Below are 14272 nucleotides of genomic sequence, written 5' to 3' on the forward strand. Positions count from 1 at the left end.
ACATTGCTCTCATAGGCAGTGGAGTTTTTTTACAGCTGTTTTTTCATACATTTAATTTCCTTAGATATTCCTATATTAACAGACAAAATATAATGTAGAAACTGTGCTAGGAACCTTGTTGAAAAAGACCTGATTTCATTACATTATCATCCCCTTTATGTTTCTAACATCCTTTAAATCAACCTGAGTTCAACAAGACTGCTTATTGTGCTCTCTGTGTACAGAGAAAATGAAGATGTGGCCCTCCATGCCCCAGGAGACAACATGATCATCTTCAGAAGGGAGCTGCTGCTGTGGCTCAGTGCCTCATGAGGTGCTACACCTGAGAAAGCTGCAGGAGTCATCCCTTGCCTTTTATCATCTTCTCAGGTAGCTACGTGGTGCCTGCTCAGGATGCCATTTTGAGAGGTTAAACTCTTCTTCTAGGTTATGTGTGAGCATTTGCTCTTAATCTTGGTCTTTGAAGTGCCCCGCAGAGCTGCTCATTTGCTTGCTAGGCAGAGGAATTCACCAATAATGTCTTTGAGACTCTGTCAGGAGTCTTACTAAATTAAACTTCAAGGAAAATCCCACAACATTTTTCCATAGCTTAAAGTCCTTAGTTACCCAGCAATAGCTACTCTTCAGGTATCTTCTACAAACTCAGCAACACAAGTGCTTAATACAATGCTGCTTCCTAAGACTTGGGGTTTTTCATGCTCTGTTTTTATCTATGGAAGGTGCCACTTTGCAAACAGTGTAGGTGCTGCATATATTCATGTATAGGATGTGCTGTGGCAGTGCCCCTCTACATCATCTTTCCTTGATACTTGGAAATAAGATATTTACACTTTATTCTTTCAAATTTTTGAATCGTATTAGTTAGAGCAATGGGGAAAAATGCACTCTTTGTTATGATTTCTTAAAGCACTTTATTAAAGCACTTTCCATTGGGGTAGCTTTTTCTCTTTGGTTGACTGTTTCTATAAAAGTAGATCTAAGGTACAATTGATCAAATGAAAGCTGTTGGAAGTGACCCGGTTTGATTAATTAGTTAGCTATTTCCTAGCAATGTTTTTAATCTTACATAGTCAGTGGCAGAACAGATTGTGGCATAACTTAATATATGTAATTACAGTCTGCATAGATTGGGTTTCTTGAAACAGGCTTGTATTTAAAAATGAAGGCATGTCACAATTGATCAGGCTTTAATCCTTCTACACTGGCCTCATGAATAGACTGTTAGTATACATTTATTAAAACATCTAAGAATGCTTCACAAAATCAATTTTAATATTGTTTAGGTGGCTCACTGGAAAGAGTCATCCATGCAGAACCATGCAGCCATCAGTTCTGATCGATTCTTTCTCGGCTGACAGCAACAAGCTTTAATTGCTAGCAGCCCCAAGTGAAGTCAAGAACTTGCAAGGGTTCCCCAAGACAGTTAATTTGAGCTGAATACTTGGTGATGGATGTTTAGCAGAGGAACTGACGTGGTCTTGTTCTGCCTATCAAGAAAAGAAACATCCCCTCATTCTCGTGTTGTCTTTACTGCAAAGCTCATTATGTGTCTCCCAGTCATGATGAGGGTTTAACAGGGGAAGAAAGTGAGAGAGCTAAAAAATTACAGCTGTTTCTCCCCACTCCTGTTAGTAACCCCTAGTGCTATCTGACATCCCTGCTTTTGCCAGTGAGTAATTGTCACCTGGATGTGCACCCCAAGAGCAGAAGCACCTGCTCCTGTTCCAGACAGCAGGCTCTGCTGCACAGAGCATGGAAATAATTTATGTGCATATAAATGAAGTTATGCACTTGAAAATCCATCAAAATAAGTGGATGTTTTTTCTTCAAAAAATACATTGTAGAGAAAACTTAATTAATTTGGGAAATCTGTGATTTGCTTATGTAGACATATTTAGATTATCATATTCCCTTCTGGCTATATAATCTACAAGTGAGGTTTTCTGCAATACGCTACACTTTTTTGATTTGCAGCTTTTTCAGAAAAGTAATTTTTTTTTTTCCATGTAAATAGGACTGGAGGAAGATGGCTTTTGATTTATACAAAAATCAATATTCCCTTCTGATTGAATTCAGCACTGTGCTGCTGTAATTATATTCATGAATTTTGTGTAGGTGTAAGACAGGAAGCAATTATCCGCCACAGTCATGAACAAATATAAAAGAAATCTCACTTTTCTTTGGGAGCATAACATTAACAACATTCTCTATTTAATGTCAGCCCCTTTCACATGACTTTGCTAACTGCACTGTTGTTGAGCTGAGGAAAAAGTAATAGCAGATAGCTGTGACTAAAGAACATCTTCTTGAATTTAGGGTGCTGCAGTGTTTGGAGCTTCGACTTTCTGAGGAAAACCAATGTTTTTAATTTGTATCAAAACAGGTGATGGGTTTTATTTCAAGAATTTTATTTTCTGAAAGCTGAAACTTAATCATGGCTGTAATTCATTCCTTGGTGATTCTCTGCAGTGGCAGGTGTTGCAGGAGCATTTAAGGGAAGTGTTATCAAGGCAGTTTCACTGGGAAAAGGCATAAATAAGGATGATCTGAATCATTTTAATTACCAGCACTCAGTCACCAGTGGGCTCTGGAGAGGTATCATTGTAACACAGGCATCATAAATGTAAAAAAAGCTGTCATCTAAACACTAATACATGATTTTTGACATTGAAATGGATCAGTCAGCAGGAAGAAATCTCGTGTGCTCAGCTGAACTGTTCCCTTTGTACCGGTGGTCCACCCATAAGGACACACCTTACCTCTCTCTGCTCAGCCACAGCTATTCACGTAACAAGGATTAGCAAAGATCATCTTGAGGACCAGGAAAAATGGTATTGGTGGCTGAAAGGATGAAGAGCCATTGAGGGAGGGTTTGGGGGAGCACTGCTCTCTTTGAGCTCCTGTCTGGAAAACAGGAGGAGAGAAAACTGGGTTATGCAGGCAGACAGTATCCACCCTCAGGCTACAGAGGGCTTGTAGAGAAGCTCAGGGACTTTTCTGTGGTGGTGAAGTCAGGGTCCCAGTGTTTCAGGAATCAGGGCTCTCCTGTTACTCATGAAGTGCTGGCGTAAGTCAGCTCACAGTACTTGTCACTGTCCCGGAGCTGTGCCAGGCCAGGGGATAAAATACCTTAGGCATCAGTGAGAGATCTGTCTGGCTTTAGGGGCTCCGGGAGTTCATTGAACTGATTTGCCCCTTCTCTCGTTTGTCAAGGTGCTTTTACATTGAAATTTTATCACAGACTTTGAATCACATCACACTTACTATATCACAGATTGAACAGCTTCTATTTATGACTGTTTGCTGCTTCCACCTCTTAGAGGGCCACTTCCAGCTAGCTTTAAAGTTGGTGTGCCTGAAGTGGGATATTTTTCTTAATGATAGTAATTAACCTCTGAATTGCTGCCTTCACCCTTGGTTATTCCTTTCTGCCAATGCATTTTTGTGTGTGTACAAGAGATTATCTATAAAAAACTGAGGCCAGTTAATCCACGTACTTGCATGTACTGCATAACTCATTTCGGGTGCAAGGTGAAGTAAATGCAGCCCCTAAGGATACATTAGTTTTTTTCCCACTTGAACAGATATTTTTGTATTATAATCCCTATTCCACATTAAGGTGTCAAAGCAGATTGTCAAAACCTTTGTTATAATCTTTATTGCAGTAATAAATATAATATTCATGGATTTCACTAAAAGAATGCTTTTAAAAACCTGATAATTTATTTAGGGCTTGAAAGAATGTTCAGAAGGTTAACTTCTCCCCCTTTTATACAGTAATTGGGAAGTTGGGAAGGGAGGGCAGATCTCTGTAACAGGTACTTTAATGTATTCTGCAGAGATGTTATATACATTTCTGTGCCTAAGGAACAGATATAACTTACCCTGAAGTCAGTGAGTGGCAGCCTGAACCTCAGAGGTCACCAGTGCTGCAGTCTCACTGGAGTGCCCCATCATACAGTGAGATGTACAGAGTGTGTACAGATCAGGTGTGTGCAGTGTGTGTGCTGACATTGCCATTAAATTTTACAAAGCACTTCAGCTTGTGCTGAGGATGTGGCCTGATGCTGGTAGAAGGGTCTGCAGCTGACACTTGTGCTAACATATAGCTCCTTCAAACAGAGTTAACAAGCTGAATTGCTTTGAGGACAGACAAATGGAAATGGTGAGTTTGTGTTGTCTTGGTGCTTGGCATCCTGCAGCTGGACTGAAAATGCTGTCAGTGTGCCATGAAGCCAAGACCAGAATGACAGTCATCTTTAGCTTTCCTAAGACCCCTCAGAAGCTGAGCTGGCCTTGAGAGAGTACAGGTGGTAATTGTTTTAAACTAGAAAAGGAGTAGATATAAGGAAGAAGTTTTTTACAATGAGGAATGGGAACCTGGAACAGAGAGGTGAGAGACGTTTCACCCCTGGAAACATTCAAGTTGGATGGGGCTCTGAGTAACCTGGTCTAGTTGAAGATATCCTTGGTCCAAGGGGAGTTGGACAAAATGGCCTTTAAAGTCCCTTGCAACACGATCTATGTGTTTTTATGATTCTATGGGTACACTGTGCCATGGAGTGTGATGAGGAGGCAATCTTTGGTCTAACAGCAGATTCACAGTGGCTGGCTGATTGGCACTGCTGAGATAAATAAAGTGCTGCTGAATCCAGATCAGTCGGCCTGCTGGCATAGTAAAACACCTGGGGGTTGTGCTGCTTTCACTGAGTTTGAGCATAGCAGAGCCCATGGCTGGGAATCTCTGAGTAGATGCTGGCAGATGCTTCATCTTGCGGTGGATTCCAAAATAACCAGCATCTATTCCCCGCCCTTCTTCCCTCCCTTCTCCCCACCCCCACCAGAGTAAGCAGCAGCAATAAAAAAATAAATACACAAGGAGATAGGATGTCGTTCTGCGAGAACTATTCCCCTCTCTGCCCCTCTTTTGGCTAGCTGAGTTATCTGCCTTTTTATATTTTGGCTTTAAATTGCTGGTGGGAATGCACATTCCTTGTGATTTCAAACAGCTGGATTCTGTACTTGAGAGATCAATTTCCCAAAGTTCAGTCTAGATTTATGCAAAATTTACATAAACATGAACACAAATATATAAATAAATAAATACAAAAGCTTTTGAGCACATCCCCTTGCTTCCCATCTCTTCTCATTGGAGAGGGTTTCTGGGTATCCCAGATTAACTACTGAAAGGCCAGAAAAGCTTCAGTGTGGCAGTGTTTGATTTCTGGGAATGATCCCAACAGCTGGACTCTTCTCTGTGGGATACTCTGCCTGGCTTTGGAAAGAGCCCTTGGCATTGGGGTCCAAAGGAGGATGGGCAGAAGTGTGTGGGTGTGAGATGTGCACATTCACAAACACAGAAGGATATATCAGCTTTTGATTGCACAGCCTAACAAACAGGGGTTTGCTAGTGAGGATTTTACTTCTATCATTTGGGAAGGGGGAGGGGAAAGTATGTATTTCTCCCCCTCACCCTTTCATCATTCATTGCAATCTCAAGCTTCCTGTATTTGAGTAAATAATGTTATCATCAGTTTCCAGAAATGGTTTGGGACAAATTCTTCTTAGAAGTCCTTCCCACGCAGTTATATTTTGGTGTCCTTTATTTCCCAGGCAGGCAGTCAGACATCATGGTTAGGCTATATCAGTTTCCCCTCCCCGTTCATCAGCTGTCTCCTCTCCCGAGATAGGACCACCGAATGTGATGTGTTGTAACTGCTGGCAGAATAACCATCAGCAGAGTTTGCCATGCCATGGTTAGGGCGATGAGGGTTTTCACTGACAAAGCAGGCTTTGAAAATGGAAAAGAGCAGATAAAATTTATTTTGCATTTATTAGCACAAAAGCCCTCAGAATCTGTAAGTTGGCTCTGTGAGATATACGGAGAGTCATACACATGCCAGGAGCCTGACGATTTTGTGTGACACCACATGAGAAATCATAACTCACTCAAAGTGTTTTGCTGTGATGAGAGGCTGCTGTCTCCAGAGGGCAAGCCTCCTCCCATCCTTCTAAACACAGGTGCCTAGCAAAGGTCTGGCATGGTGTCTGCAAAGCCTGGCTGACCAGTGGAAGAGCCTCAGCTCCATCCTGAAGGCTGTAATTGTAGCAAAAAGATCGCTGTGAGTCAAGTGAATGACTCACCTGGCCTCACCTGCAGTTGCTGCCCTGGGGAGCAAGGCTGGCTGCCTCCTTGGGCAGACTGTGGCACGAGGGTTGCAGCCACCCCGCTCACTCTCGCAATATGAAAGATAGGCATCAGCTCTGGCCAGGAGAGTGCAAAACAGGCTCATGGCCGAGGCCCAAGACTAGCTTCTTCTTATGGTTGTTAGAATGGATCACCAGTCTACAAGCCATTCATACCTCTCTCACCTCTAGCTGCTGGGCTGTGGCCCACACTCCCAGACAGCGCTTTCATCTCTTATAATAACAGATTCATAGAACTGTTCACGTTGGAAAAGACCTCTAAGATCATTGAGTCCAACAGGCAGCCCAACACTTCCAAGTAAGTCCAGCAGAAAACCATGTCCCCAGGTATCAGATTTACATATCTTTTAAATATTTCCAAGTATAATGATTCAATTACTTCCCTGGGAAGCCTGTTTCAATGCCCTTTCTGTGAAGAAATTGTTCTTAATATCTAATCTAAACCTCCCCTGGTGCAGCTTGAGAAGAGACTGATACCCAACTCCCTACAATCGCCTTTCCTCCTAGGTTTTTCTTCCTTATTACAGCCACAAGAAGACATGCTAAAGGCCTTGGCTTCATGGTGATGAGTAACAGACATAGACCATGGATGAGCAAAGCTCCATAGTTGAGAGTGTAGGGCAGAGGGCCACGAGGTCCCACTCATCAGCCTTCGGAAGTCATGAGGAGTTGTGTATGGAATCAGGCCTTGGCTGCTTTGGCTGAAAGTTTATGGAAGCTCCTATTGACAGTGACCTCTGTAATGTGTCCTTAATGACCATAATTATAATAATTAACAAGATCACAGGTGATCCTAGGCTTGTGTCTGCACAAATTGCAGGTGCATTGAGGACAGCTAAAACATGAGCATGGCACATGTTGGATGGTCAGTGTGTGGGTCAGCACAGCAGTGAGACCCACAAGAGCCTTCGAGAGAGGAACAATATCATGAATATCTTTTTGTTAGTTTTTGCTAAGAAGTAACCTAAAAGGGCAGTGCAGAAATTGTTGAGCTGATGCTGTGAGCGTGGCTCAGGAAGGACCCTTGGCCTGTTTTGTGGCAGGATGTTTTCCCACAAAAAGGAGCAGCTTCTCTACTGCTCAGTGCCGTGTTTCCTAGCCAGCAAGTCAGAATAGAAGGAGGAAGACTTGGATAGGGGATGTCTCTGCTGACTTGAATCTGCTTTTGATGAGGATTTTGCCTCAATCGGCCATGTTTCAGATCTCCAATGGAAGAGTCCCTCTGGTCTCATCCAGATGGCAGGCTCAGGTTCTGCAGCCATGCCCTCCCGAGGTGTTTAGGCCACGAGCTGTACAAGATGTGTGGAAATAACTACAAACAAAAGCAACTTGCTCTTTCATCCTCTCTTTCCTGCCCGTTTGCAATTTTGATTGGATGCCAGCGCCTAGAGAAATCAACTCAGCCTCTGTGAGGGATGGTAAGCCTCAGAATAGGACATAAAACCAGCTGATATTTTAAGACAGATGATTAAAATAGACATCTGCAGGGCTCAAAGAGTACAGCTGCTAAATGCAGCTTTGAGAGTTGAATCAGCAGATTCAGGTACAGCCGCTGTCCTAATGCATTTCAGCGCTTCATGTTATTTTTGTGCACACATCGTAATGTACATTGAGATGGTGTACTGGGCCTCATGTAAATTACACTATTGAATGCAGCATACTTCGTGCTCCTTTCAAATATAGTCTGGTGTCAAGGTGTAACATAGGGGTCTGTCATGCTTTATTTTCACATTTCAGAGGAGCCAAAGACAGGTAGTGCACCCCAGAGAAACCTTTTTCTGCTCAGCCCTCTTTAAAGGAGACACCTACCCTGCCATGGTGGAAGGGTTTAAATCTTACTAAACTGTAATTGTCAAGGGGGGGAAGAATGCAAAGATTTGAATCCTGATGGGAAATGTTAAGGGGAAGAGGCCTATGAAGGGATGTTGTTAGGCAAGAGGGCTCCTTTCATATTTCGAGATTCTTGCACCATGAAAGAAGAGCAGACCCCTCAGTAATGTTCAGGACCAGACACAGCACCCACAGATGCATCAACGGAGAGACAAATCCTATGGATTATCCCAACACTCTTGACAGAAGAGAGGATAATTACTTCTAATTCCTTTGAAGAGCTTCAGTGGGTTTGTCCTGGGGGTTCCCTGGGAGCACTCATGTTGGGGATTCAGTGTAGCACAGTGTGGAAGCACTGGACTTCCATCCCTTTGCTCTTTGTCCTGCCTGGACTGGTTGTGGTGGCCGGTTAAAGGGGGGCTTAAAACACAGTAATGTCTCCCAACAGAATTGCCTCCCTAGTCCATTACCCAGGAGGAAATCCCTCTCCTGAGTCCCTCATGCCTTGACCTGCATTGTGAGCAGGTAAATTACACTGCTGTAAAGAACCATCTTGATAAGCTGGCTCAAAGAAGCCGTGTGTGTGCTTTGCAAACCATGTTATTAGCCTTCCTTTTAAAGTGGAGCTGACTCCCTGGGGTTGGTCCTACATAAAATAGGTAGCTAGTCAATGCACTAGAAAGTGATTGTCCTATAATTAAAGTAATTTCAGGTTGTACAGTTGCTGATCTCTGCCTGGACACTTGAGGGGCAACTGCCTGCCTGTGGGCTGGCAGAAGAATTGTCCCATGGACACAGCTGAACCCATTTTTAACCATCCACCATGGCTGTTGCTCACCGCAGAGTCACAGCAGCTGCAGGGACCGGGAAGCCTTCCTGGGTTTTTTTCATTCCTGGGAGAAAAAGCCTTGCAGTAGTGACAGCCAGCAAGTTCCTGGGCTGGGTAGTCAGAAGCCAAGCTCAGAATGCCTGTTGCCACCAGGTGCCTTTTGTTTCCTTGAGAGCACCACAATTCCTTGTTGACATTTTGGGTTGTATTCTGGCCTCTCTAATATTCAGGCCTGCTAAGGACTGGTGGGAATTTGTAATTTCCTCCTAAAATAGTCTGAACTTCGGACCTGGACTGTCTGGTGTCAGCTGTGTTTGCTTTGCTCTGGAGACCTCTGCCCAGTGGGTGGCTGCTCCCGTGGTTTGCTGACTCCCTTGGGTATAAACTCTCAAGGCAGGGACACTGGCCCCTTGTGGGTTGGGGGCAAACCAGTGGGCACCAGTGTGCAGTGGGGATGCAGGAAATGGAGCACCAGTGGGTAGGAAACCCAGGGGCCTGCACTCAGCAGAAGCACTTCCTTAAGGTGCCATGTTCCTGGGAGATGTCTCACTACGGCCATGCACAACCTGGCTTTCTGTGCCATGTGCTAGAGGCAGCCTCTTGCCACCTTTCTGTCACCTTTTGGGTGCTCACATTTGATATGCTGTCTTGAACCTTCATTTTCCCTACTTTATTTTTGAATCCTTTCTGGTTTTTGTTTGGAAACAAGTTTTCTGTTACAGCTTCAGCTACACAGGCTTCAAGGCACTGTTGAACTGCTGTAACAAATTCCCAGTTTTCTTCCCACCCTGTTTTCACTCCTTTTAGGATCTCTTGCCTTTAGCCCAGTGAGTATTAACAAGGAATCTTGATATAATTGTGCCTATTTCTGTAAACAATTTTGAACAAAAGGAAATGGTCTCCAGTGTTGCAGTTTTATCAGAACATGGATTTCTAAATACTTACTAAATTAGCAAACTAATCAAAAAAGAAAGCCCCAAGAGAGGCTGGCAGCAATAATAGCTACTGCTAAGTGTTTTGCTGGACCAAAGGCACTCCATGTCCTTGGGGATATTTAGTGTCCCCAACAGGATCTGACAAATGGTGATGTAAGAGGAATCCCTGTTTTGTATCGCTTGGTGCCAAAAACACCAACTCAAGGACAGTGCTGGGATCATGCTCCTGCAGAAGTAAAGTTCAGCTGCAGAGAGCTTTCTTCAAGTGCTGACTGACGTTACTTCATGCCTCCAAAATTCACCCTTCTTTGCAGAGGGTAGGCTGGCACCTGCTTGGCATTGTTGAGCCGGGAAGGCAAAGGAAGCCACAGAGTAGTGTGGGAGGTCTCCCAGCCTGGCTGATAGAGACTTGCAGTAATCATCAGATTACTGTCTCCTTTCTCTGAAATCCTTGTGTTTTCCTAAATTATTAACTTTTACACCTGAGATTTTGTGTAAAATTGCAAAGGGACGAGTTCACAATAACTGAAATCACAGTAGCAAAAGAAATTCCTAGGAGTGAAAGTGAAAAATGAAATAATGGTAAATCCAGATTGGAACAAAAGTCAATTTTATAGCAATCCAGAGGGAAACACAGTGACATGGTTTGACCAAAGTGAAGTAATTAATCAGCAGCATGGATGGAAACTACAGGGAAAAGCTAATGCTACGCACACACAGCCTACCCACTCCCTTCCTTCTTCATGATTCCCCAAAAGGAACATCCAGCCAGCCACATCCCAGGGCTTCCCAGTGGAAGGCAGGGCTCAGGATCATGGCTCACGGTGGGAGTCAGCTGTCCCTCGATGTTTCTGTTGTACTGTGGCAGGGGAGGAGCTCACTCCTTCCTTCAGACTGATTTAGAAGACACCTGATCTTGGGGCTTATTTCTTGAAGAAGAAATTCAGCAGGGACTTTTGGACCCCGAAGAGAACTCTGTGTCTGCCCACTCCCATGAGTGGGTGATGATATCAGTTTCATAATAATAGTATCACATGGCATTGTAACATACTGGGAAACATCTGACTGTGATTTGCCACTCACGCAGCATCCAATATTAAAAGTTATTCTGCCCCTGTTGTCTCTATTTAGTTGCAGTTACCATCAAAAACCCAAACAAAACAACAAACCAAACCCACAACAACAACAAAAAACCAGGAGCAAAATCTTGCTTTACAAAGGTCCTGAGAGCTGTAGGAGTATCAGTCATGTTTCCTGAAAACCTGAGGCCATGTCAGAATCTTGTGATGGAATGAACTGTGAAATCTTGCAGAGTGACTCTATGGTCCTTGGATACATCTTGTGCCCTCTTTCTGGCCCCACTCCAGTACTAGGCTGCCTGGGGGTTATAAGACTTGCTTTCTTGAGTTTATGGCCAAGTGCTGATGACTTTGTACATTGCCTGGGACAGTGACTTTGGAGAAGTGTTGTTGCAGTAGCAGAGCTGGAGGGATGTGTACCCAACACAGTCATTAGCAACAAAACCTAATCAAGGTCTACAATGACCATCTGTACAGAGAGAGGACATTTAGTTTCCTCACTCGCCATCTTTTTTCCACTTCATCAGGTGTCTGTGGTTTAGACCACAGTTATGCTTGGAAAACATAGAAAAATATGGCTAGGTGGTTTAACTGGATTAATGTAGGCCCCTGAGAAATAAGCACTGAAAAGTCAGCCTCAGTGATGGTGCCTGCATTCTCAATCCAGGCTGGATTAGTCAGTCTTTACCTATCCCCAGCATGCCCCTGAACCTGCAGAGACAACCCATGTATCTCTTTCTGAGACTCATTTTGCCTCTGAACAGCTATTCCTATGTCGTGAAGTCAACCTGGAAATTATGTTCTTCAACACTTCTGCTCTTCCCCTCCTGTCTTTATTTTTTTTTTTTTTCCAGGAGCTGAGCTTACCAGTGACCTAAAATGAACTTTACCTACAGCATTATCTCACTTCCTAATCAGCAGTAACCAGCACCACAGCATCCTGATAGATCCCACACACAGACTCTCCTGCTGGGGACAGCCCCTGCTCTCACACAGGCTGCATCACAGCTCTTTTCTGCTGAGAGAAAATACAAAGCTGCCAGCAGAACCCAGATTTAAAGAAGAGGTGCCAAGAGATTGAGTGCTATGGGGAGGAAAATGAAATATTGCTTGCTTCTGCCTTTGCACAGCTGCTGTTTTCTAGGATGTGTTGACTTAGGAAAGTCTTTCTTTGTGTAGTCCTCTTTCAGATGTTGCTTAAGTGCAAATATGGGCTGTTAGTTCAAATTTAGTAACAATCAGGATTGATGGAAAATCTCATAGTAGGATGTGACAAAGAAATTCAATTACATACATACACTTGATTTCTATGCTAATAAGACTTACAGTAGTGCTGAAGAAACTGCATTCTTGACTACAGTGGCAGCTGGGTTTTGTCACTGAATACTGTGTTGGCAGCATACTAATGACTCATTTCTGACTGCCGACAGCTTCTCAAGTGACTTTGTACAGTGATTTAAAGCGTGGTGCCAAGCCCGCAGGGGTCATTGCGCCACTCCTGGCACCTCTTTGAAGACGGTGGAAATTATGCTGGGGAGTGCAACAGGGTCAGACTTTGGGTTAGCAAGCACTGCAATCAACTTCAGCAAGGCTGGGTCAGGCAGATAACCTGAATTTGCTTTCTTACCTGGGAAACAGGTGATATGAATAAGCTGCACTCCTGTTGGCAGCTGGCTTGAAAATGGTGCATGGTTTTTTTTGGGGGGGAGGGGGTGGGTTGGAGCAGGAAAGGGGGAACTAAGTTGCAAATAGTGAATTTGACTGCAACTTTCAGAGACCATCTCTTCATTCCAAGATGACATGAAGATGCTGGCATGGGCAGACACAGTGTCCTTCCCATCTTGCCATTTATCCAGCGTAGGAGGCGTGTGCAAGTGTGGTAAGGTGGGAGCTAAACAGAAGTAATCACTTAACTGTTACTTGAGCTTGTACAGGGGCTGAAGGGAAGGCAAGTAGCAATTGCAGCATGGTTGGATGTTCCCTGCTGGCCATGTCCTAGGCAGAATTATGACAATGCCTCCATCCTTTCAATAGTTGAAAACTGCATGTTCTCATCCCCTACAGGACAGAATGAGGCCTGATATAAGTCTCCCTGGAAGCCGGCTTGCACCTCAAAGGGATGTCAACATGAGACTGGAGCAAGATGTTCCAGTCAAATGTGAGTGTGTTTTTTATTTAAAGGTTAATTAATACATCATCCTAAATCTGTGCCCAGCTGCCTTGGTGATACAAAGCAGCAGTAACAAAATGAGGCCAGCACCACTTGCAATTCCAAGTAGTGTGTGGATTGGATACACCTCCGTATCCTGTTCTTGGAATACTCCTCCTACATCTCTTTTAAAGGGAAGAAAAATCCAGGTGCAAATGTCTGTGAAACAGTGGGCAGCTCGTATTCTCTTACAATTTCAAAAGGAATTGGATTTTGGGTCCCAGAAGCTGAGAGTTTGGTAATAATGGGAACTTTGATGTCTTGTTTTTTATACTGTAGCATGGAATATTCATCCTGTTGCTTGAGGACTCTAAAAAGAAATCCAAAACATATTTATTTCCAACAGGTACATATACAAAGAAGTAATTTATTCAAAACCTGGGCAATATTTTTTCATGGAACATTGGAGGCTTACTGCTAATTATTGCATTTGATTCCCACCTGACATAAATACAACAACCTGGTGAGTCTTAGAGCTGAGCTGCTGCAAACTTGTGGGCAGTTGGCCCAATGGGATCTGTACCTGAGATACATATTGTTTGCATAGTTTGTCTTGCTTTAGTTCCTGAGCTGTACTGGGGCTAGAACTCACCTGTACTTTGCATGGCTAAGGTAAATCATGTGTTGGTATAGAAGATAAATGTGTGGTGGCACCCAGTTTGTGAGGTGTCTCTGGAATAATGTGTGTCTCTGGAAGTCTCTCACCCTGGCAGCACAGCTCCCAGGTGTTCTGGTCTGCCAATGCACCCCTCTGCACTCTGGCAAAGAGAGACACACCTGGCTCTCAGGGGGTGCAGGGGTGCTTATGAAAACACCCTGGTCTCTGTGGGGATCTCAGAATATCCTCAGTCCAGGCAGAAGCTAAGTGCACAGCAATTTTGGAGGGACGGGTCGGCACAGATCAAAGCTGTGCCAGGGAGCACCGTCTGCCATCTGCTTCCGCTGGGGCTGCGGCCTCAGCTGCCCAGGAGAAGGCATTGGCACTCGTGTTCCAGGCAAACAGAGGCTTTTGTTTCCAAAAGCAAATAACCTTATCTTGGGGAAACTCTTTCATACAGTTATTTGAACCGAATAGGAAGTCTGTGGTATTTAACTTTGCTATTAAAATGAGAACTTGGCTGTTTTCTGCAAATGCTCAATGCATCAGTGAAAACTGGAAACTTAAAGTTTTTTATAAAAGAAA

The 14272-nt window shown here is 43.8% G+C and overlaps 1 long non-coding RNA gene across 2 annotated transcripts; it reads left to right on the plus strand.

The window, feature by feature from the left end:
• The first annotated feature begins 12621 nt into the window (after positions 1–12621).
• Positions 12622–13540, plus strand: LOC148184326 (uncharacterized). Of its 2 annotated transcripts, none has more exons than XR_015772456.1 (3): positions 12622–12759; positions 12945–13038; positions 13436–13540. It is a non-coding gene; the product is annotated as an uncharacterized LOC148184326 (long non-coding RNA). The 2 variants fall into 2 exon arrangements; XR_015772455.1 differs by having other exon boundaries at positions 12632–12764.
• The last annotated feature ends 732 nt before the right edge of the window (positions 13541–14272 follow it).

Source organism: Pseudopodoces humilis, chromosome 5 (genome assembly GCF_049639895.1).
Source record: "Pseudopodoces humilis isolate 2021_Gansu_Grassland_sample_001 chromosome 5, ASM4963989v1, whole genome shotgun sequence".
NCBI classification, from domain to species: domain Eukaryota; kingdom Metazoa; phylum Chordata; class Aves; order Passeriformes; family Paridae; genus Pseudopodoces; species Pseudopodoces humilis.